Genomic DNA, 23,492 nt, shown 5'->3' on the forward strand with positions numbered 1-23,492 from the left:
CCAAGACTTGAATACTATTATCACGTCTATTTATGGCTTGAGAGAATTTCAAGACAAATTTCTTCGGATATGTGATTTGTCTGCTGCTCCTATCTTTCAGTTAGTTGTATTATTGTCCTTTCCATAATATGTATTTATTTGGTGGTGAGATCACCACAGCCTTTTTCACCCCAGAAAATTATTAGAAGTTTAAAAAAAGTGGTTGACCTTCTGTGGTTTCACTCTTCCTCTAGCTGTCTGTATCTCTTTCTCTCTCTCTCTCTCCCTCTCTCTCTCTCACCTCTGCCTATTTATTCATACTTCATTTTTCTTTCTTCAAATGCATTAACTCCTCTGTGGAAATAGTTACAGATGAATACGTTTGAACAACTGTAGTTTGAAACCTTTAATGAGCCTTGCAGCTTTTAAATGAAATGCATTTTAAAAAAAAATCCCCTTTCCCCTGCCCTGAAGACACTGACTCCTCAGTGAGATACATTTTGGTTTCACAATGATTAAATGCAATTTTTATATAAAATTCAGTAACTGCTGTGAAGTTCCAGTTAATCGACCTCGTTTTTTACTCAGAAAAGTACAAACCTCGTTATCCAGGTCAGTGAGCTTGAGTGATTTTTGTGTGTTTAAGGTGATGGAAATCTGTACTGAGTTTTTTAAAGTGTTTGCTTGAGTAGTAGTGTTCCACTAGTGTTGTTTTGCAGCTACATTGGCTCAGGAGGACTTCAGATTCGCAGTCAATGTGTGTTCTTCATGCTCTTGGGTTTTACAGAGAGGGACAAGATAGAAAGCAGGAAACATACAGTTGGCACAGTTTACTGCCAAACTGTGAGTGTTAAGTTTATGATAATGAATTGATAAGGCTTCATTCTGTAGAAAGTGAGGGTTGGGTGTTAAAACGTCTTCTTGATTTACAGTAAATGACTCACTGTGATGGTGAAATCCAGATGATGTATGAAGATCTCTGCTAAGCCATTTCCAATACTGCATTGTTCGGCTCCCTTTGTTTTGTATCCCACCCACCCACCCAACCTGCAGAACCACTCAAAATTTATGTTTGAGGTTAAACTTATTCAGTCCAATTGCCATTGCTTGTTTGGTTATTTATAGAATAAGCCAATATAACCAGCTATCCTACCGGCTCGTTTCAGGGTCCAGATATGATGGCCTCACCAATGGGAATGGATGCCATTGAAGCATCCCGGGTGGTTAGGCACTCTGGCAGTGCCCATTGGGTACCTGGCACTGGGCAGTGCCAAAAGGGCAGGGCCTGAGGAGGCTGGGCTCAGATGGGGGTAGCTGTGTGGGAAGGGGGAGCTCTGCAGGAGGGGAGGGTTGATTGGCTGGGGTGGTGATTGTTGGGGGGGCAGGGGCGAGAGAGTGAGGGGGGAGGTGATGGGGGGTGGGCCATGGCACAGGGAGCAATCGGTGCCTGGTCAGGTAGGTGAGGGGGACCTAATGATCATCTTTTTATTCACGCACTTAAGGTGAGAGGGAGCAAGTTTTTGAGTGGTAGGTGTTTGGAAGTAGTGGTGCAGGCTGATACATATGAGGTATTTAAGGGGCTTTTAGATAAGCACATCAATGTGTACAGAAGAGAGGGATATGGACCAAGGGCCAGACAGAAGGGATTGGTTTAATTTGGCATCATGTTTGGCACAACATTGTGGGCCGCAGGCCATTTCCTGTGCTGTACAATTCTGTAATCCCTGTTCTCCTCCATTTTCCACTGAGCTGCTGAACAGGTTGACCTGCTGTTTTGGCTCTTGGCCGGAGACGATGCCCCAGCAACTGAGAAAGATTGGTCATAGATTAGGGGGCAGGCAAGGGACGTGGTGATCTGGGGAACGTTAATTGAACTGGTAAAAGGAAGTAGGAGGCAGATGAAATTGCATAGTAGAAAGGGAGTGATGGAGTCTTGAGGTATTTGAGGAAGGAGGGCTGTGCTTTAGAAAATGGTCGTGTTTTGACGTGTATCTCTATCTCGCAATAAAATAGAGAATGCGGGAAAAATAATTATTTTCGGAGACATGTTCGTGTGATGCAGTTGCTATGGGGAGAATAACTTGAGCAGAAGTCAATTAAGGTGGGGGAGGAAGGTGGCAGTTTTAACACCTTTTTGCAGTATCTCACAGAAAAAGGCCAGTTGCTATTTGAGATGCAGAAATAAAACAGCTACTGATGTGGAAGAGCAAGGGTGAACTGTTTTCCTGTTAACGACCAAACAGGATGCTTTATCGAGTTCAGTTTTTGTTCAAAAGAAAGGGAATGGAATAGGTAGGAAGCTTGAAGATTTAAAGTGCAGAGAGTCACCAAAATGCGCCTTGCTGGTGGTGATTGTGTCCAGGAAAAGTCGGACTGAGTGGAAAGATGGTTGAAAGATGCTGGAAGTTTCTACCTGGCTTGGCAGGAAGAAATGGACCTCTGCTGGGGAAGTGGGAGTATCTGCAATGTTACATACCTGCTGGAAGCATGACATTGTTCCGTAAGACATGTTTCTGTCTTGTTAGTGAATGTGAAACTTGGGTTTGATCTTCTGTTTGGTGTATTAGTTGCCTTTTAATAATATTTGATTTAAATTGATTTTACTTTGTGTTATAGTGCCCTTTGGTTCTTTTTGTTAGTAGCTGGAAAATTGGTCCCTTTTTAGAGCATAAAGGTGTCTAAAGGGATTGTAAAAATTGGGAGACGCTGCAGGATGGGTTGATATTAAACTGGTAATTGGGAGGTTGAAATGAGGGCACTTGGAGTGATGCTTTTGCTTTCCTTTTCTAATTCCGTTGCTCTGCTCATAAGGTGATGAATGCCCCTTGAGTTCTACCTGCCCAACAGCACCTCTTGACCACTCTTGATCTGTGAGCTTGGTTGATGAGTGTTAAAGCATTTGCAATTGTTGCAGACTTTGCAGCTGAGCCTAGTCCTTGTCCTCGCCTAACATCCACACACACGTCCAGTAGGAATCACTACACTGTGACTAGAAGGGGGAACCGAGGAGAATTGTAATGTTGGCATCACTACACAACGAATTGAGTGCGTAATGTTGATTCAAGCCCTCAAAGTCCTAATTATATGATTGCTTATTCTATGAACTCATTGTGTTATTTGAGTTGGTGTAACAGATTAATTCTTTGTGAATTCTGTAAACAGAATACCTTTAGAAGACCTATTGTAGAAGGTTTCCATTGCAGTCAGGGTGTAGATCATAACTCACAAGTGAATTGCCAGATCAGCCCATTTGTGGGATATAAATCCTATCCCATAGATGTTCAAAATGGATACTCTATATAAAGTACAATAGCAATATCATTCCTGGCCAATCCAAAGTGTCATTTTACTGCATCATTCAGCCAAATCATCTGTCTCAGCTATATTCATTTTAATGAAATATGTTCAGTGTTGGTCTTGCAGTGAGTGAGGAAAGTTCCTTATTTAATGCATCACCTAGACTTTTTCATCAAAAAATCATTCATTTCAATGGCAGTTTTATTTTCTGTCAGAGTGTAAAGGTTTACTGTTAGTTTGATTTGATTCTTTGAAGAGTGAAAGGTCTGAGGATAAATGGATATGTGCAAAATCTCATGCTTTTGTTACATAGTAGAAATGAGGTCTAGAGAGGATAGAATGTGCTTGAGGTATTTAGGAATAAGGCCTTCACTAACCTACAAACAAGGGATAAAGCTTTAGAATACAAACAATCATAAAGCATATATTTAAAGTTTTTAACTGAAAGAAGATTTAGTCCAATTTATCTTCTTTCCTGAGGGGGAGAAAGCTCATTCAATGGAATGGTGACATGGGCATCCACAGCTCATTGTTACCTGTACTCTCAAGTACAAGTACTCCAGACTGGACGTCAAGACATATGAGTGCTATAGTTATGTAAAACTACAAAGAAAACTTACAATTTTTTTTGATTTGTATTGGTGAAGGTGATCATTAAAGAAATGGGTATTAAATTTAAAATGTATATTTTCTGAATGACAAAATAAATTCAAATCAAGTGGTTAGCACTGCTACCTCACAGCACCAGGGATCCGGGTTTGATTCGCAAAAACCCAGCTTGCAGGTGCAGCATGTGGTCAGGAAGGCGAATGGGATGCTGGCCTTCATAGCGAGGGGGATTGAATATAAAAGTAGGGAGGTCTTGCTGCAGCTGTATAGGGCATTGGTGAGGCCGCAGCTGGAGTACTGTGTGCAGTTTTGGGCGCCGCACCTGCGCAATGATATTTTGGCCTTGGAGGGAGTGCAGAGGAGGTTTACTAGGCTGATACCGGAGCTGAGGGGGTTGAACTGTGAGGAGAGGCTGAATAAACTAGGCTTGTACTCGTTAGAGTTTAGAAGAATGAGGGGAGATCTCATTGAGACGTATAAGATGATGAATGGGATGGATAGGATAGAGGTGGAGAGACTCTTCCTGCTCAAAAAAGACAGTAGGACTAGGGGGCGCAGCCTCAAGATAAAGGGGGGGCGGTTTAGAACGGAGTTGAGGAGGAACTTCTTCACTCAAAGGGTGGTGAATCTCTGGAATTCTCTGCCCGTTGAAGTGGTGGAGGCTGCCTCGCTAAATATTTTTAAGACGCGGGTTGATGGGTTTTTGATAAGAGAGGGGATTAAGGGTTATGGGGAGAGGGCGGGAAAGTGGAACTGAGCCACGACAGATCAGCCATGATCTTATTGAATGGCGGGGCAGGCTGGAAGGGCTAGATGGCCTACTCCTGCTCCTATTTCTTATGTTCTTATGTTCTTATTCTGACCTTGGGTAGCTGTCTGTGCAGGATTTGCATGTTCTCCCTGTGTCTGCATGGGTTTCCTCTGAGTGCTCTGATTTCCCAGAGTCCAAAGATGCTAAGTTGCCCAAGTGTCCCAAGTTGTGTGGGTGAGGGGATTAGCAGAGTAAATATGTGGGGTTTCAAGGATAGGTTGCGAGGGGGGTGGTGGGCCTAGGTAAGATGCTCTGTCGGAGAGTTGGTGCAGACTCGATGGGCTAAATGTCCTCCTTCTGGACTATAGGAATCCTATGATTCTTCAATGATTCAAGTGGGGAAGCGTCTATTTTTATTGCTTATTGTGTCTTGGTACTGATACTGCAATTCTTACCTGCTTTTCTTGAGAAAAAACTTGCCATGTAGTTTTGCTGAGTGGGGATGAAAAGAGAAGATCGGACAGTAGTTGAATGCAGTGATGTGAACTGTTTGGCAAGTGTGAATTACTATAGTACCCTACCGATAAAGCATGTTGGAACAGGGCACATTTGATCTGATCAGAAAAAGCAGTAACTCTCAGGCTATTGATGTTTAATACAACGTCCTGATTGTCGTTTGGAATTCCACTTCATTTAAACAGGCCGTTTGCTGTTTATGATCTAAGTACCCATGACCTCCATTAAGCACAACCTTCCCATGCCATTTGTTAATTAAATGCAGTCCCTTGACATCTTTAAGGGGGTAATCAATTTTTATGGTTTACTTTAATGTGCCTTTTGAATAATTGATGTTAATTTCTACACTGAATGAGGTGAAGCAAGCTAATTTTACACTAAGGTGCAGATTATGAAGAAGAAAAGGCAGGACTCAAATGAGCTTTGTTTAGGTTAATAAATAGTTGCCCCTGTTGTGGTTTGCAGGTGCAGGATGAACATTTTGGCAGGTGGAATATCACTTTCCATTTAATGTCTGCTGTTTAAGATCTTTAAAAAAGTAGCTGCTTAATAGCATGAAAAAAAATGATGGTTTGTAATTTTGGTTACTTCTTTCCTTCCCTGTTAACACATAGGCATTTCCATAGCTCTTTGGTTGACCCTTCAATAGACATACTTGACTGACTATGAAAATAGATGCTTCTCATTTTGGCTTTATTTTGTTTCACCTAGCACTCTCCTTCAGATGACCTTTGGGGAAAGCACGAGTCCAAAGGCTAGTTGAGACTTTCCAGATTTATTTCCCACACCTCAATTGTTTAGCTTTAAATTACCACTTTGGCCTGAGATTTACCCTCCATTTGGTGGCCATCACTGCTGCTGCCTCAGTTTTTCCTTCTTTTGTGAGAGAGGATGACCCAAGCTATAGAATTTGTTTCCATATAAATATAGTCTACCGACAGGAGGCTTGATGTCAGCAGTCAATTAACTCTCTCTTCCACAAGGATGAACTGTTTCTCTTTTCTACAAGAAGTTTACATGACAGATGGCCGTAAGCTACTGATGAAATTAAGTTCGTTCAAGTGACAATCAAAACTTGGATTTTAATTTGTATTCTCTGGATGGGTACCCACTATTCCTTCAGTTCAGCTACAGAACTAAAAACTTGAGAATAGAATTTACTTTGATGGGTATAATTGGGGATATCTTGCCCATTAACACAAGTCTCACAACTGTTTTTTCCCCCAGTGCTCTGTGGTTAAGACATTGATGCTTTCTTGAGGATAGTTTCAAGGATTTCTCAACTCCTGCAATGCCCTATTGTCGTGACTTTATGTTTTCCTCCACGAGCTTTGTCACTACGTGCTGGCAGCCTATTCTGCCTTGGAAAGCCTTATTTTAGAATCTTATATCTGTATTGGTCTTCATGGAATTTCCATGCCTGGAGAGATGACGAGGTGTTAGGTTGGTCCAAGAAACTGAGGCTGTTTGCTCTGCCACACTGCCTCACTGACTGAAATCAACTGCTTTTTGAACCTGGAACTTTTCTGGCTTGAATGCATTTATGGTGCATTTATTTTATTTGTTCACAAGATATTAATGGTGCGCTTCTGTGGTATGGTCAGCGGGCCTATAGTGGAACCTGTATATCATTGATCAATTGATTCTGTAATATACCAATAGCCCCATAATAGGGGTACAACCTTCTTTATTATGCCGTCGAAGCTTAATCATCAGTGTAATTGTCAGTGTCAGCTGAAACCAATTCCACATCACAAGAGTAGCTCCAGGGACAGGGACTTAATTCCTTTGGTTTATGATTATCATTGCAGAGCAAAAAAAATGACAGGAATATTATAGGTTTTACACAGCACTGCTATAAATCAGGATGTGGATAATGCTGTGATATCAATTTTTAATAAACCCTTTGCCTTAGCTGTTTTTCAGTTTGGCTTCCATTGTTCTCAGAACATACAGCCAGCTCAAAGGAGCCCCACTTCACCCTAAACGTCAAATTTAATTAACCTGTATCAAGACACAGCGTTAGCTTGTAAAGTGTACATTTCGATTTCTTTATGCAGTAGTTGGAAAAATCAATTTGTATCTCTGCTTGTACTGGTGACTGTTGAGGAGTTGTGTGATGGCCAATTCTGTTGTGAAGGGGGGGAAAGATTAAGAGGTAAAACCTTTCTTAGGCATGATGTGAGGCAGTAAAAGTTGATTGTGCTGCATAACTACTGAGGGTAGGAGTCAAAGGAGAGATTTTTAAATCAGATGAACTACTATGTAAGGCATAGTATTATTGTTATATTGTACTGTATTTTAAAAGTGCTGCCCAGAATCTGCTTACCAGATTCAGGAATTCTGTTGAAGAGTATGGACATTGTTCAAGATATTCAATGGAAGCAGGTTGTCGCTTAAAAGCAAAATTTAACAGATGCAGGAAATCTGAAATGAAAACAGAAAATGCTGGATAAACTCAGCAGGTCTAGCAGCATCTGTGGAGAGAGAAACAGACTTAAATTTTTGGACCTAAATGACCCTTTACTGGAGTAGAAGGATCATTTAGATCCAACACATTTCTCTTCACAGATGCTGCCAGACCCTGCTGATCTAATTTTGTAACACTGCTTGACTCCCTCGTTGTCATATCTGTTCTCTTGATACCGTGGGCTGGATTCAACAGCAAGAAAGCAACTGCTAAATATATAAAATGGCTCATAAACTGATATTCAAAAGTTGGATTTGCTATGTTGTTAATTTGGCTGGAATGTTACCTGATGCAGGGGGAAGGTCCTTAGAACCAGCAATTGCTGCTGTTCTTGTGTTTTGCACATGCTGAGTGGGAAATGGACCGGATCCATCTATCAATGTGCAATATTTTCCTGCATTTTTTCTGGCTAAGCTTATCCAAGCACAATCCTGAAATCTGGACATCACAAGACTATGAGCATCTGATAGGATCTCTCCTTGGGATTTCACTGCCAACATGAGAGAGGCAGAGTGGCAAAATCTTGACTTGTTACTTGTTCTGTTAATTATGATCAACTAACTCGCGGCAAGGTGGTAAAATGGTTAGCGCTGCAGCCTCACAACGCCAGGGACCCCAGGTCCAATTTCTGACTTGGGTCACCCTGTATTGAGTTTGCACATTCTCCCCGTGCATGCGTGGGTTTCCTCTGGGTGCACTAGTTTCCTCCCACAGTCCAAAGATATGCGGGTTAGGTGATTAGCCATGCTAAATGAGGAGGATTAACGGGTAAACATGTAGGTTTACGGGAATAGGGCCTGGATGGGATTGTGGTCAGTACAGGCTCGATGGGCTGAACTGTCTCCTTCTGCATTGTAGGGATTCTATGAAATTTAGTGAACTCCTGTGGAATCTACTATATTCAGGACTGAAGTGAGAAAGAGGGCAGGAAACCCAATATTAATACCCCAGTATGGCAGATACCCCAGTATGGCAGATGTTTCCTGGGGTCAGTGTTAGGACTATTACCTTTCTAGGTCCCTAATTTGGATTAAGACTATTTTGTATAGGAAACAATTTCAAAATGGGGGTCAGGAGGCAGAGAGCCCTGGGGGTACATGTGCAAAAATCATTGATGGCAGGGCAGATTGAAAAAGTGGTTAGTTAAGCATGTAGAGACCTGGTTTTATAAATACAGGCATAGAATACAAAATCAAGATAATTATACTGAATTTTTATAAAACAATCTTTCTGCTTCAAATGGAGTATCGTGTCTAATTCAGGGAACCACACCTTTGGAATGATATGAAGCATTAGAGAAGGTACTGAAAAGTTGTACAAGAATGTTTCCACAGATGAGTACCTTTAATTACATGGATAGCTTGGAAAAGTTGAGTCTGTTCTTCTTAGAGAAGAGAGCATGGAACGGAGATTTCATAAGCGATTAAAATCATGGGAGATTTTGACAAAATAGATTGGGAGAAACTGTTCCCATTGGTCCAGAGTCAGATTTGTGGTGAATGGCAACAGAACCAAAAGCATCATGAGGATAAACCTTTTACGCAGCAAATGGTTAAGATCTGGAATGTTTTGCTCAAGAAGTGGTGGAGACAGTTTCAGTCCGAACTTTCAAAAAGGAATTGGATATTTACATGGCTGGAAAAGATTTTTAGGACTATGGAACAAAAGTGGAGGAGTGGGATAAATTGAATTGTCCTTGCAGATAGCTGCACAGACACGTCAGGCTGAATGGCCTCCTATGCTGTAATCATTCTACAATTCTATGATTCAAAATGACAGGACAGATGATTTATACAATGTAAAGTATATGGTAAGCCTTGCTGTGAACAAGCAACCGCAAAGAGCTGAGAGTTTAGTGTGGGAAGATGTATTTGTTGACTGTGTTTCCAATTATGCAAAAGCTTTCAGAAATTTGCATTTACTATAGAATAACTTTAATTAATTTATAGTCATGAATTTCCTTTGCTTAAATACCTTGGACAATGCGACTGTCATAATATGATTGTGTTTCTGTCCAATTTTCATAGTTTGATGTTTCATAATGTTGAAAGTATACAGCCTTTGATATTACAAGGAAACCATTATCCTTACCATGCAGGTTTCATGCCATTGAAAGACTACTTCTCGTCAGTTGGATAAGGCAGATTGATCTTCTAACTTGGGTTATGACCACGTTGCAAATGATAAAAACTGAGTGATCCAGATGAGCGAACTCTGTTCTATTCTCTCAATTTGAACAGAATCATAGATCCTGACAGTGCAGAAGGAGGCCATTTGGTCCATTTGAGCCTGCACCATCCCACCCAGCCCTATCCCTGTAACCCCACATATTTACCCTGCCAATCCCCCTGACATTAAGGGGCAATTTAGCATGGCCGATCCACCTAACTGGCACATTTTTGGACTAGTGGGATATGAATTTCCAAGTCACATTTGGAAATTCATATCCTAGATGAACAACGGCAAAATTCATTTTAAAAATTAATTCTCGAGTTGTGGGCATCGCTAGTAAAGTTGGCATTTATTAGCCATCCCTAGTTGTCCTGAAAGCAATTACTGGAATACACCACTATTTGCTGAGAGGAAGCCTTTCTTCATTTCAGTATGTTGAACAGTTTTTCTATATCTCCCTCAGGGGAAGTTGAAGCATTTGTTTGACTGCATTCATTTTTTATACGCTTTCAGCTTTCCGGCTAAATATTTTGACAGTACAAATCAGTTCCTGTGACATTCATGATCTGTAATTAAGTTGAAGCTGCAAACAACAATCATTTTCGAATATAGCACTGAAAATTCCAGCTTGTTACTCCTTTTTCTTTACAGAGCTGACTATAGTCTGAAGCAACAACATGAAGTCAAAATAGTGATGGCAATGTCATCAGAGGCATCAAGACCTTCCCTGAAGATTAGGATTCTTTGTGGTGCCTGCAAATTCTGAGTACTAACAGGGGCAAACATCAGCAACCGTTGGCAGCGGTACTAACATTATTTGAGGTGCTCGTGCAGCCTGTCAGTCAATTTTCTACATGTTCTAATCTGTTTGGATCTTCCTTCATGTCAAAATGGGTTCCAGACAAAGTCTGATATATGGCTTGAGAAGGCAAACTCTGCTGAAGTTGCATTCGTGCCTTTAGAGCAGTATGCAAATACCAGTCTTGCATGTGTCTAGTTACTTATTATTGCTAAATTTACCCTGCCTTAATAGAAGGGACAGATTTGACAGCAGGCCAATTATTAGACACACTTCCAAGAGATCAAAGTAAAAGGAAAGTTTAAAGTTTGTTTATTACTCAGAAGGAGGCTTACATTAACACTGCAATGAAGTTACTTTGAGAATCCCCTAGTCGCCACACTCCGGTGCCTGTTAGGGTATGCTGAGGGAGAATTTAACATGGCCAATGCAGCTAACCTGCACATTTTTGGATTGTGGGAGGAAACCGGAGCACTCAGAGGAAACCCATGCAAACACAGGGAGAATGTGCAGGCTCCGCACAGTGACCCAGGCTGGGATTTGAACCTGGGTCCTGGCGGTGTGAGGCAGCAGTGCTAACCACTTTCTTAATCTATGAAAGTGGATTCTCCCAAGGCTATATCTTTGTATTTTAAAATTTTCTGACCATGAAGCTGGCTACTGATGAGAAGAGCAATCACCGTACAATGATGTTTAAAAACTTCTCTCGTAGCTTGGCTGCAAAATGCAGTACCTGATATAGTGATGGGCAATATAGACCAGAAAACCTGATTAGATTTCTGGCCTATTCTCCAGTTAGGTCTACGTGACTTTAATGATCAGATTGGGGGTTGGTCAGGAGAAAATCATGTTGGGGGTCTGCTTAGGGAAAAAGCAGATAAGGTAAGTTTCCTGATTACTTCCCAGCAATAACTCTGAGAAAAAGAATGAGCAGCCATTGGGTGACAAACAAACCTTGAACTTGCTGTTGCTAGTGCTAATAAATGAATGTTTAATTGCTTGTAAGTTTTTTTTTGCTATTTTAGTAGAGATGTTAATTGTCTATACTGATGTAAAAATAGCAGACAAAGGAATGTTAAATGGTTAAGTTAAACATTGATCTTCCAGCTTCCCTTTAATATTTACTAACATTCTCGAAATAGATAATACAATTCACAAATTTCCTTATGCAATTTGAAAGTCATATACAGATTACGAAAAGATAGAAAAGATAACAATTATAGTTGTATTACCATCATAGAGTCCCTACAGTGCAGAAGGAAGCCATTTGACCCATCAAGTCTACACCAACTCTCCAACAGAGCATCTTACCCAAGTCCTATCCCTGTAACCCCACTAATCCCCCGAAACTATACACCTTGGGATACTAAGGGAGAGTTTAGTATGGCCAATCTACCTAATGTGCACATCTTTGGACTGTGGGAGGGAACCGGAGCGCCCGGAGGAAACCCACGCAAGCGGGGGGAGGATGTGCAAACTCCACACATCCAGTGACCCAAGGTTGGAATTGAACCTGGGTCCCTGGTGCATGCTGTGAGGCTACAGTGATAACTCTTGAACTGCCTTCAAATAATCTAAAAGACAAAACATCGTCACAGAGACTAGACTAAGCTACATGGCCACTTTTGCGTTAACATAAAGTGATTTCAGGTGTATATTGACATGAAAGCAGCAGTGTGTTAGATGTCAGTTTTTGATTTGAAATCTGAGCAAAGTCATGCTAAGCTGGTTTTGTCTTGTTCCTATCCAGAGGCTGACTGCTTTACTTGCACATCGTTAGCAGTATGACTTCAGCCTGCCGTAAAGATGTCCTGCTGGTTTGTTGGAGTTCTTGAGAAATTTTAAGAATTGAATGGAGCATTTTTAGCCTTCTGAAGAAACAAATGCATCTGCTGCACTGCCCTTTTGGTTGCCAGGGGAGTGAGTACTTTTGCAGCTGCCTTACTGGTTTTGGGTTGCTAGTTACAATATACCTGAGGCTGACTATGGAATAATTCATAACAGAAGTTGGACAGAGCTAAATTTAAAAGACGTAGAAAATGATATGCGCGCGGTGGGAGTTGTAACTATATCTCTAACATCAAATTTTACAGCGCGGCCAGCGTATGGGACAAAACAGAACATCTGGGCAGGAAGACCAACCAGCGAGGGAATGAGATAATGATCTGGGGGGTGAGGGGAGAAATAGGGCAACTGACAGCTGAAAATCAAAACAGAGCAGCACATAGCGTAAGTGTAAACTCAGAATTTGGTGCCAAGGAGATCAGAAGATAAACCAGGAGGAGGACGAAAAAATATAACTTTGTGACTGTGACCAGAGCTGATGTGAGAAGTTTAATTTTGGAGTAAAGCTCCCGAGTTGGTGAGGATGCTGAAGTGTGAAGACAATAAGCAGAACTGAGGCACAGTGACTAGTTTGCAATATAGTTTTAAAGCTTGTATCTTAAGAGAGTGTGTTTTTAATGCCTATTTTCATTTGTTTTCTATATTTCAGTAACTGCCAACTAAGAAGCCACTACATTTTGTTGCCATGTGGAAAGTAGGCATTTAAACCTGATCATTTTTTTGTTGCCTGCCAAAAGATATAAAATTAAGATTCAGAAGTGATCCATTTCCACTCTAGATTTTATTGGATTTCTATGGTGCCTGTGCTATTTTGTTTCTTCTGTCTGTTGCAGCATTAGATTTTCCAAAACAATCTTGTATTTTGTTACTTCACATCATTTTCTCTCTCCTTTCCATTTATCTCTTCACCATCTCCCAATTTTTTTTCTTGCTTTTTTTTCCCCTAATTTAATTCCTGCGCTTTGTAATGATCTGTTCTCCTCCCCCCACCCCGGCCACAACCTCGTCAATAATAGCTCCCTAATCTCTTAAACGCTTCACAACAGTTGCCAACAAAAACTGAAGCCTGTTGATCAATACATTGTTTACTCCATCAGCCATCAGCCTTTTTGGTGCCGTCATGCTTCCATTATCAGCAGCCACACATGGCATGCTGAAGCACTGTCATCAGATGGGATGAGTTATTTAACCCACCCATGTTTGTCTGCCCAGAATGTTTTGAAACTTTCTTGAACCCAGAGAATGCATATTGAACTCTTCATATTTGGAGTAACGTACAATGAGCAGATAAGATTGAATGAAACGAGTGACAGCCACAATAACTGTATGATATAGCTGGTCTGTTCATTTGATAACTATGCCAACCAAATTGTTCATTCCTGTCCTCTGAGTTTATTTAATTGCTTCCGCTCATAGTGCAAGAAAACATATAGGAATGAAAATGGCGATAGTTGGCTAATTTTGCTCTAGCTGCTAATAAATGCGTCATGTTTTTGATTAATCCATTAATCTGGAAATTTGTAGCTTCTCCGCTGTACCCTTGCTGTAGCTTCAATGTTTCCAATTCTAAGCCTTGCACTGAAATTTAGGATTGGTCTGATGGTGTTGGAGCCTCTCCCCCTCTCGCCACCAAAGCAAAACTGTCAGCCTTAAAGAGGAGAGTCTTGGCTTTCCCAGCCCTCAGAGGAGCTGATAAAGGATTGGTGAAGTTTACGTGAGAGGTCAGTTGGACTGTCCTGATGAAGGCTGGAATTTTCCCAGCGGTGGATGTCGATGGTGGGAGGGACTGGAAAATTTGGCGTGAGGCAAAATATTGATTACCGTCGTGATAAAAATCAGTTGCAATTTTCTGCTCCCAAGGCTACATGGCAGGTCACGTTGCCCACCACATTATGTTGAGAACGGCATCATGTGCCTTTGCATCTCATGAAGATTCATTGAATCTCAGATCATCATAATCACATCCCCATCCCAAATTCATCGGTCATCAATCACAACTGGATATAACTGACGTAGGCCTGGTGGACTAGATTTTAAAGTTTAGGCAGCGCCCGCCTACTTTTAACTGTGCTGCGCTGCTGGCTGCTCTGACTCCGTGCCAAGACTGTTCAGGCAAGCCCAGTGAGAAGGGAAGGGGATGAAAGGCACATGTTTGACTGGGATGGGGTGGAGCTGATATTAGACGGAGGCAAAAGAAGGATCTGGATGTCACATACTTGACTGGGGGTGGAAGGAGGGCTGGACCAGGGAACATGACTGGGATAGGGGGTGTTAAAGGAGCAGAGAAGGGGAGGGTAAGACGAAGAGAATCCTGACGTAGTTTGCACCATGTTGTCGGGGCTAGAAAGCAGAGGCGGTTCTGGGGCAGTGCTCACTATGCTAAAAGGCTGTGCCTATCATGCATTTCCTGGTCCCAGACAAGGAAGGGGGAGAACCTGTTGTGCTATGTCGGTCAGGCACAGCATGGTCTGCAGGGTGTGGTCAGTGCCTCCTACATTTTGGTCCTGAGGGGTTGTTGACTTGGTACTAGGTCGCAGACGTCACAGTCAGGGGAGGTATCTGCAGCCTGTAAATGGGAAACTAGTAAATAGGACGTGGTCTCAAAGTGGGAGTTGGGTCCCAGTAGATCACTGTGCATAGGGCCTCAAGATGTAGAATGGCCAGGTCAATATGGGGACAGCAAGAGAAAACAGTTCAGTGGGAGGACAGGGATATCTTCTAGAATTATGATGGGTTCCAGAATTAGAAGGTTAGGAAGGAAAGTGAATGGTTGGAGGGAAATTTGCACATCTGCAATTCCACGATGATGGGAGGGACATGGGGTGTTGTTGGAAGGTAACCTCATAGCAGAAGCTGAGCAGCACTATTTTGACACCTGGTGGAATGACGCAGTTGAAAAATAATCCAAGAAAAGAATTACCAAGGAGGGACCCAAGATCTTGAGAGGAGTCGACCACTGCACTTTTGGGCCATTTGAAGGGCTGGTACTAATTTCTGTTTCAGAACGTGGAGAGCTAGGTTTAGCTGAGACATGTTAGGAAGACTGAAATGCCAATTGAAGGCTTTGGGAACCTTAGCTCCTGGTGCATATTCTTATGAGAAATCTATTGCGGCTTGGAGCCAAATGTCGGTTGGATTTAAGTGACCATTTGTTCCTCTCAGAGAAATGTGCAAAGCTCATAAGGATCCAACTGTATGAGACACAGAGCTCACAGGTGCCACAAATCTTTCAGGGCCCTTAACACATTCAGGGTTGATTCATTTGGGACAAAGAGTACCCCCAAAACATATGGCTAAAATGCCAGTTGGCGGCCATGAAGTGCTTCAGAGGAGAGATGCAATTAGCTCATCTCGTGATACGTTCCCTGATTGAGCAAACCATTGGCATGCTGAAGATACATTTCCGATTGGAAGAAAGAAAAGTACATACAGGAACAGGCCCTTAAGCCCTCCAAGCCTGTGCTAATCATGATGCCTTAACTAAACTGAAGAAAAAATCTTCTGCACTTACTTGGTCCATATCCCTCTAATCCCTGTACCTGTCCAAATGCCTCTTAACTGTTCCTGATATGTTGCTTCCACCACCAACTCTGCAGCACGTTTCAGACACCCGCCACTCTGTGTGAAAAATTCCCCCCACACGTCTTCGTTAAACTTTCCCCCTTTGATTTTTAATCTATGCCCCCATATAATTGACCATCCACTCTGTCTATCCTTTCAGAATTTTGTAGACCTCTATCAGGTTTCCCCTCAGCCTCTGTCTTTCCAGTGAAAACATTCCAAGGGTTTTCAACCTCTTCTCATAGCCAACACCCTCGAGGCCAAGCAACATCCAGGTGGACTTTCTTTGTACTCAAAAGCTTCCACATCCTCCTGGTAGTATGGAGACCAGAACTGCATGCAATACTCAAAATGCAGGCTAACCAATGTTTTATATAACTGTAACATGATTTCTCAATTCTTGTACTCAATGCCCTGGCTGATGAAGGCAAGCATGCCATGTCTGGATCTATTGAGCAGTACTCTCTCCAGAGGGTGACCTGCATTATTGTGACTTTCTGTGCTCTACACAACTTGGTGCTCCGAAGAGGATGAGTTGCCAAACAGAGAGATTCAGAAGTTGCACATCTCCTCTGATAAGCAGCACATCGTGAGGAATGAGCTCAGTGAGGGAAAAGATGTTACTGCCCCAGAAGAACAGGCCACGGCACGGGCCAGGTGCAGCAGGTGTACCCGTGAAATCCTTGTAGCCACAAGATTTCTGGACTATGATGAGGAATAAAGAACAAAGAGCAACACAGCACAGGAAACAGGCCCTTCGGCCCTACAAGCCCGTGCCGCCCATTTTAACACTGTGAGTGCCTCATACCAATCCTTCTTTTACCTATGACTTTTGTCTACGCCTCTTGGAGTCCACAATAAAAGGGTGCAAATTTAGAGAATTTTAAGTGTGCCAGATTAAGGGAGGTCTAATTTAGGGACAATTCGTTAACACCAATCAGCCTAAAGGCACATTTTTGGGGTGTGGGAGGAAACCGGAGCACCCGGAGAAACCCATGCAAACATGGGGAGCATGTGCAAACTCCCACAGACACTGACCCAAGTTGGAGATCTGACCCGTGTCCCTGTATCTGCACAGCAAACAGTGATAGTCACTGAGCTGTCGTGTTGCCTGTCAGTTGGTCCAGTTTAAGCGTACACTAATGACATGAAGCACTAGGCAACTCTCGAAGCAATATCCAAGAGCAGCCCTCGCACAACCCACCGCGTGTATGCCCCTTGTTGGCCAACAAGGCGGACCGAATCACCTGTGGATGTAAAAAAGAGATGTCAATATACATACACCGCCTATACAGACATTCACGGAAGATCCCCAGAAGCTCGAACGTAAGAGACAGGTGAAGCATAAAATACGTTGAATGTATTTTATGGCTTCTTTCACCTGTGTCATTTATACAAACTCAGCATTAACATCATCTTTGCTATCCTCAGCATCTCAGTGAAGCACATCAGTCTTCATAGAGCATTTGGGAATTCTGTTATTGGATAAGAACTCCATTAGTGTGCCACTATATAGAAATTAGACATGGTGCTGTCTTTTTGAGCATCATTCCAACATTTCACGCCTTATGGCAATATACAAGAGCCAGAAGCAGCATTGCAAATCTTAGTGCACCCATGGCATAATGTTCTGGAGTATCCCCAGAATCAATGTGCCTCAACCACTGGTTCTCGTGTGAATGTCTGAGAATTGATCTGAATCCAAACAATGGCATTTGTCCACAGGCCATCCCTCATTGCAAGAGTAATGTTCTGACCTTCTAATCATCCTGAATCTCCAGCATGAGATATTTCTTTAGGATGCTGTGATTTGTCTCTGTCAGTCAGGTACAAGTCAGATCCCCATTCTGTGCACAGAGAAAACTTCAGCAGCAACATTGTCTGAAATTGCGGGAATCCTGAGTTATTTGCATCAGCATTAGCCTTAGGTCAGGTACCGGAAGACTGGAGGATAGCAAAGAAAAACCTGGGAATTATAGACTGGTAAGCATAACACCTGTGGTTGTAAGTTACCAGAGAGGATTTTGATGGATAAGATGTACAGACATTTGGAAAGGCAGGGTTTGATTAGGAGTAGTCAGCATAGCTTTGTGCATGGGAGATCATACCTTACAAATTTGTAAGAGTTCTTTGATGAAGTGACCGGGAAGTTTGATAAGGGCAGGGCAGTAGACGTAGCCTATATGGACTTCAGTAAGGTCTTTGATAAAGTTCCACATTATAGGCTGTTCAGGAAGGTTAGATCATGTGGAAACCAGGGAGAGCTGGCAAATTGGATATACAGTTGGCTTGATGGATGCAGAAGGTAATGGTGGAAGGATGCTTGTCGGACTGCAGGCCTGTGACCAGTGGTGTGTCTCAGGACTCAGTGCTTTGTTATCTACATCAATGATTTGGATGAGAATGTGCAAGGCATGATCAGTATGTTTGCAGATGACACTAAAATAGGTCGTATTGTAGACTGTGGGTAAGATTATCGAAAATTGCAGCAGGATCTTGACCAGCAGAGGAAATGGACTGAGAAATGACGTATGAAGTTCAATATAGATAAGTGTGAGATGTTGCATTTTGGAAAGTCAAATCAAGGTAGGACATTCACGGTAAATGGTAGGAACTTAGGGCTATCGTGGAACAGAGGGATCTTGGAATTCAGGTGCATGATCCTCTAAAGGTGGAGTCACAAGTAGATAGGGCAGTGAAGAAGGCTTTTGGCATGCTGGCCTTCATCAGCCCAGGGCGTTGAGTATAAAAGTTGGGAAGTTTACATTGGAGTTGTACAAGACGTTGGTGAGGCCACACCTGGAGTATTATGTTCAATTTTGGTCACCTTGCTATGGGAAAGATGTGTTAAACTGAAGAGAGTGCAGAAGAGATTTACAAGGATGTTGCCAGGACTCGAGACCGAGTTATAGGATGAGATTGGACAGACTAGGACTTTTTTCTATAGAGCATAGGAGATTGAGGAGGGATCTTATAGAGGTGTATAAGACCATGAGAGGCATGGATGGGGTGAAGCTCTCAGTCTTTCTCCCAGGTTTGGGGAATCGAGAACTAGAGGGCATAGGTTTAAGTTAAGAGAGAAAAGAGTTAATGGGAACCTGAGGAGCAGCTTTTTTACACAGAGGATGGTACATATGTGGAATGAGCTGCCGGAGGAAGTGGTGAGGCAGGGACATAGACAACATTTAAAAGGAATTTGGACAGATACATGGATAGGAGAGGTTTAGAGGGTTATGGACCTAATGCAGGCAAACGGAGTTAGCATAGATGGGCATTTTGGACCAGTTTGGGTCGAAGGGCCTGTCTCTACGTATAGATTCTATGATTCGGTCCTCCGATGCAAGTCTAAGATATGAATTGCCCAACCATCATGTTGATAGAACAAGAGGCTTTGCTCACGCTGGTGCTGTGGATGGAAAGGGACTCAGTGTACCTTGATAGGGTACATGAAAGGGATTCACTCAATGCCTTTTAGATAATCAAGGTATATTTATAGATGAGCAAAATGTAAACAATGGATGAACACTCATGCCACCTTTGTGCTCTCAATTTTGTCTAACAGTGGATGGGACAGTAACATAGTGGCTAACACTGCTGCTTCACAGCGCCAAGGACCTGGCTTGGTCTCTGTCTGTGTGGAGTTTGCACATTCTCCCCATGTCTGCGTAGGTTTCCTGCGGGTGCTCCGGTTTCCTCCCACATTCTGAAAGACATTGACCCAAACAGGTATCAGACAGTGGTGACTAGGGTATTTTCACAGTAACTTCATTGCAGTGTAAATGTAAGCCTTACTTGTGACTAATAAATAAACTTTAAAAAAAAACTTTAGCTGTAAGCTGCTTCCCCAACATCCATAGCAGAGGTGGAGGCAGCCTGCTGAATGCTGTGTCCTGTTGTCTGCGATGACCTTGGCGGGCATCCTCCTTTGGGCCTTCTAATGTGGGCAGGAGCACCCTCTTCGGCCTGAGCAACTTTGCGGGTCCCCAGACAAAGGGGATATGGAGTGGCTGGACAGCCCACTGGCTGGTGTTCCTCCTCCCTATGGATGCTCAAGAGCCCCTCCCTGATATCTTCAGAAGAAGGGGGTTCCTGGGGGAGATTGGGGTCTCCGTCCTCCCCAGGTGTAACAACTTGTGCATCCCATTACGGTGATGGTGTACATATCTAACACAACTACCCCAAGTTCTCCGTGATGGTTGACATCCTTCCATAGGTGAGGTCCATGTGCTTGCACGTCAGCGCCACTACATCTCACAAAATGTAGACAGATTCCTCCATCTTTCATTCTAATCTGCTGGTGACCTCAGACAATGCTGCCCTTCTTTGGAGCTCCAGCATCTCTGAGAGCCAATCCTAGGGGTTCATCATTGGACTCAAACTCAGCAGGAGCCTAGCCTCCAGCAGTTCTCTGACTGCTGGTGACCCTGGCTGTCCCTACCTTCACCTGCTATATACCCACTATGAGCCTGTGCCAAAATTCGGTCCTTCTGAGGATAGTGCAGATGAATGAAATAATGGCTCTACATTCAGTGGATTCTCATCTGCAATGGCCTGGCAGCTGGGGCTGTTAGGCTGGCTGACAGTGTGTCTCCTTCTTGCTGGTGACTGTAATAGAGAGAAGCGATAATTAATGATTGGCTGGTTGGTCACCTATATTACAGAGCACTCATTGTTTCGGTGGGTGGGCAAAGACTGGTGAATAGGGCTTCATTGGCTTGTGAGATGTGGTGATCTTGCCTTCATCGCAGAAATGGACCCTGTCTTTGCCAGCCAGTTCTACCATCTGCTGCTCAAAGAGGGTGAGTGACCTGAGCTCCAACACCCTCAAAGGGCTGGATAGCCTACTTCTGCTCCTATTTCTTACCCAAACTCCTGGCAGTTATCTCTCCCTGTTTATGGGTAATCTTTCCCTGCATAAAGTCAGACAGACTGTGAGCAGGATGGTTGAAAAAGCAGATGACAGCATGCCCCCACCACCACCACCACCACCGCCGCCTTGTCTTTTCTTTCTGTGTGTGTGTGTGTGTGTGTGTGTGTGTGTGTGTGTGTGTGTGTGTGTGTGTGTGTGTGTGTGTTGGGGGGGGTGGTGGTTAGTGGTGAGGGGGTGTCCTCAGCTGCAGAAAGTGTATGTGTGCAGAGGTGTCGTTTGAATATAGAAGTACGAGCTGATGAGGTAAGAGCAGGGTGGACAAATCCCAAGTCTGCTCAGCCACGAGGTATGACCTACTGCTCATTTATGCATATATAATGAGAGGAAAAGCAGAATCTGGCATAGAGACCCCCATACCAGCCGGCAGGAAGTGCATCCCACTGCATTTAATTCCACCCTAAGTGTTATTACTTGGCAAGGAATTTGGCCCGGAAACCAAATGAAGTGCCCAATTTTTGTACATTTTTAAAATAACTCCTTTAAGTTAACTCTGGGAAATACTGCCCAATTTGAAATGGATAGGTTTGTAGAATTGAAAAGGGAGGGCATGAGTACTTGCAGTTACTGTGTAGAACAGAGAGCAACCCCTTGACCTGAGGTTGTGATCAGTGATGTGGGTGTATTGTGGCTTTTATCCGCCCCTTCGCCTCTTGCAGAATTTCAGAGCTGCTGAATGCAAGTGTTCTGAGTGGCACGCTATACTGCAGTGGAGTTTGCACATTCTCCCCACATCTGTGCGGGTTTCCTCTGGGTGCTTCAGTTTCTTCCCACGGACCAAAGATATGTGGGTTAGGTGGATTGGCCATGCTAAATTGCCCCAAAGTGTTGGGGATGAGGTAGAATAAATGCATGGGGTCATGGGGGCAAAAGAACATTTGGAACTCTTTAATGGCAGACAAGAGGGAGAGTGTTAAAATGTAAAATCAAACTAGGTACTGTGGGCAAAAAAATCACATTATACAAAAGACCCCGAGATCTAATAACGTCATCGTTTTGTTTCTTTATGACAACTGCTTCTGGAAGAATTTTGAGATAAATGGGTTATTGCTTGCGTTAAGAGAGCAGACAAAGCAATACTGAATGCACCAAGCATTCATTTGCTAATATCAACAGGAGAAGTTTCCAGATTCTGGTGCAGTATTCTTTTTTGCTTTTTTGATTACTGCGCTGTAGTGAATAGACATGTTGAGCCCCCTGTGAAGTAATATCCCCACTTCTCTTTCAACTTCATATTTTGATATTTCAATGGCATTCACACTACTAATCCATTCTAGAAAGTTATGAGTACAAATATCTGTAAACCATTTAGACAATGACTGCCATGTACCTTGCCTCATCCCACCCAAAAATAAATTATTATTTAAAAATCATTCTGATTGTTCTTGATGTTGGCAGAAGCAGGCAGAATATTTCTTAATTAACAGTTAAGCTTTTGCAAATTGACATGCAGCAAATGCTTGTCCTCCTTCAGCTGTATTCCATCATGCAAGAAAATTAATATTTGGGATATTCATTGTTAATCTATTAAAATATGGGTTTATCAATATGCTGCTGGGGTTAAGGCATTGAAGGCTTGACCATGCTCGGTCAGCTCCTCTGGGTGGGCCACATCATTCATATGCCTGACACAAGACTCCAGATGTAAGTGTACCAATCAGAGCTTTGACATGGCAAGTGAGCTCCAGGAAGGCAAAGGGGAAGGGCAATATTTCCACCAATGGCTGGAAACCCTGGCCCAAGACCGCTCTGGCCCAAAAACACCTCATGTTTCATTGCCTAGAACAAGCTGAAGCCAAGCGTTGACAGTGAAAGGAGTACGTGGCAACCTGGGCACTCCAGGGGCAGCACCGTAACACAGTGGTTAGAACTGCTGCCTCACAGCGCCAGGGACCCGGGATCGATTCCCTGCTTGGGTCACTGTCTGTGTGGAGTTTGCACATTCTCCCCACATTTGTGCGGGTTTCCTTTGGGTGCTTCAGTTTCTTCCCACAGTCCAAAGATGTGTGGGTTAGGTGGATTGGCCATGCTAAATTGCCCCATAGTGTTGGGGGATGAGGTAGAATAAATGCATGGGGTTATGGGGATAGGGCCTGGGTGAGATTGTGGTCGGTGCAGACTCGATGGGCTGAATGGCCTCCTTCTGCACTGTAGGATTCTATGATTCCACTCATCCATCCACTCCTCCATTCACTGTCTGCCCCATTTGCGACAGTAGGTCACACATTGGACTCCCCAGTCACCTGAGAACTAATTTTCCATGTGGAAACAAGTCATCCTCAACTACGAGGTACTGCTTATGAAGAAGAGGAAAGGGTTAAGGCTGCAAGTTTCACTGAAGTAAACTTGGGATACCTGTACAATAGGTTTGGCCAAATGCAACGCAATATAGTCTCACTCCAGATTTTGAACCGACAAGGTACTAATTCACTCCCCTGCATTTACTAATGATAATAATGAATCTTCTGTTGTGCTTACGCTGAAATAGGCTCCTTGAGAGATGATTCAAGTACTTCAGCTGCACTTCATGGTTTAATCAGCAGTGTTGTTTCCCCTCTTTCAGCAT

At 43.0% G+C, this 23,492-nt stretch overlaps 1 protein-coding gene across 2 annotated transcripts in view; it reads left to right on the forward strand.

The window, feature by feature from the left end:
• The window catches only part of raraa (retinoic acid receptor, alpha a), a 575,761-nt gene that overhangs the window by 164,019 nt on the left and 388,250 nt on the right, over positions 1-23,492 (forward strand). The window lies entirely within an intron of this gene.

This window comes from Carcharhinus amblyrhynchos, chromosome 27 (assembly GCF_965287045.1).
Source record: "Carcharhinus amblyrhynchos chromosome 27, sCarAmb.v2.hapA, whole genome shotgun sequence".
Classification (NCBI taxonomy): domain Eukaryota; kingdom Metazoa; phylum Chordata; class Chondrichthyes; order Carcharhiniformes; family Carcharhinidae; genus Carcharhinus; species Carcharhinus amblyrhynchos.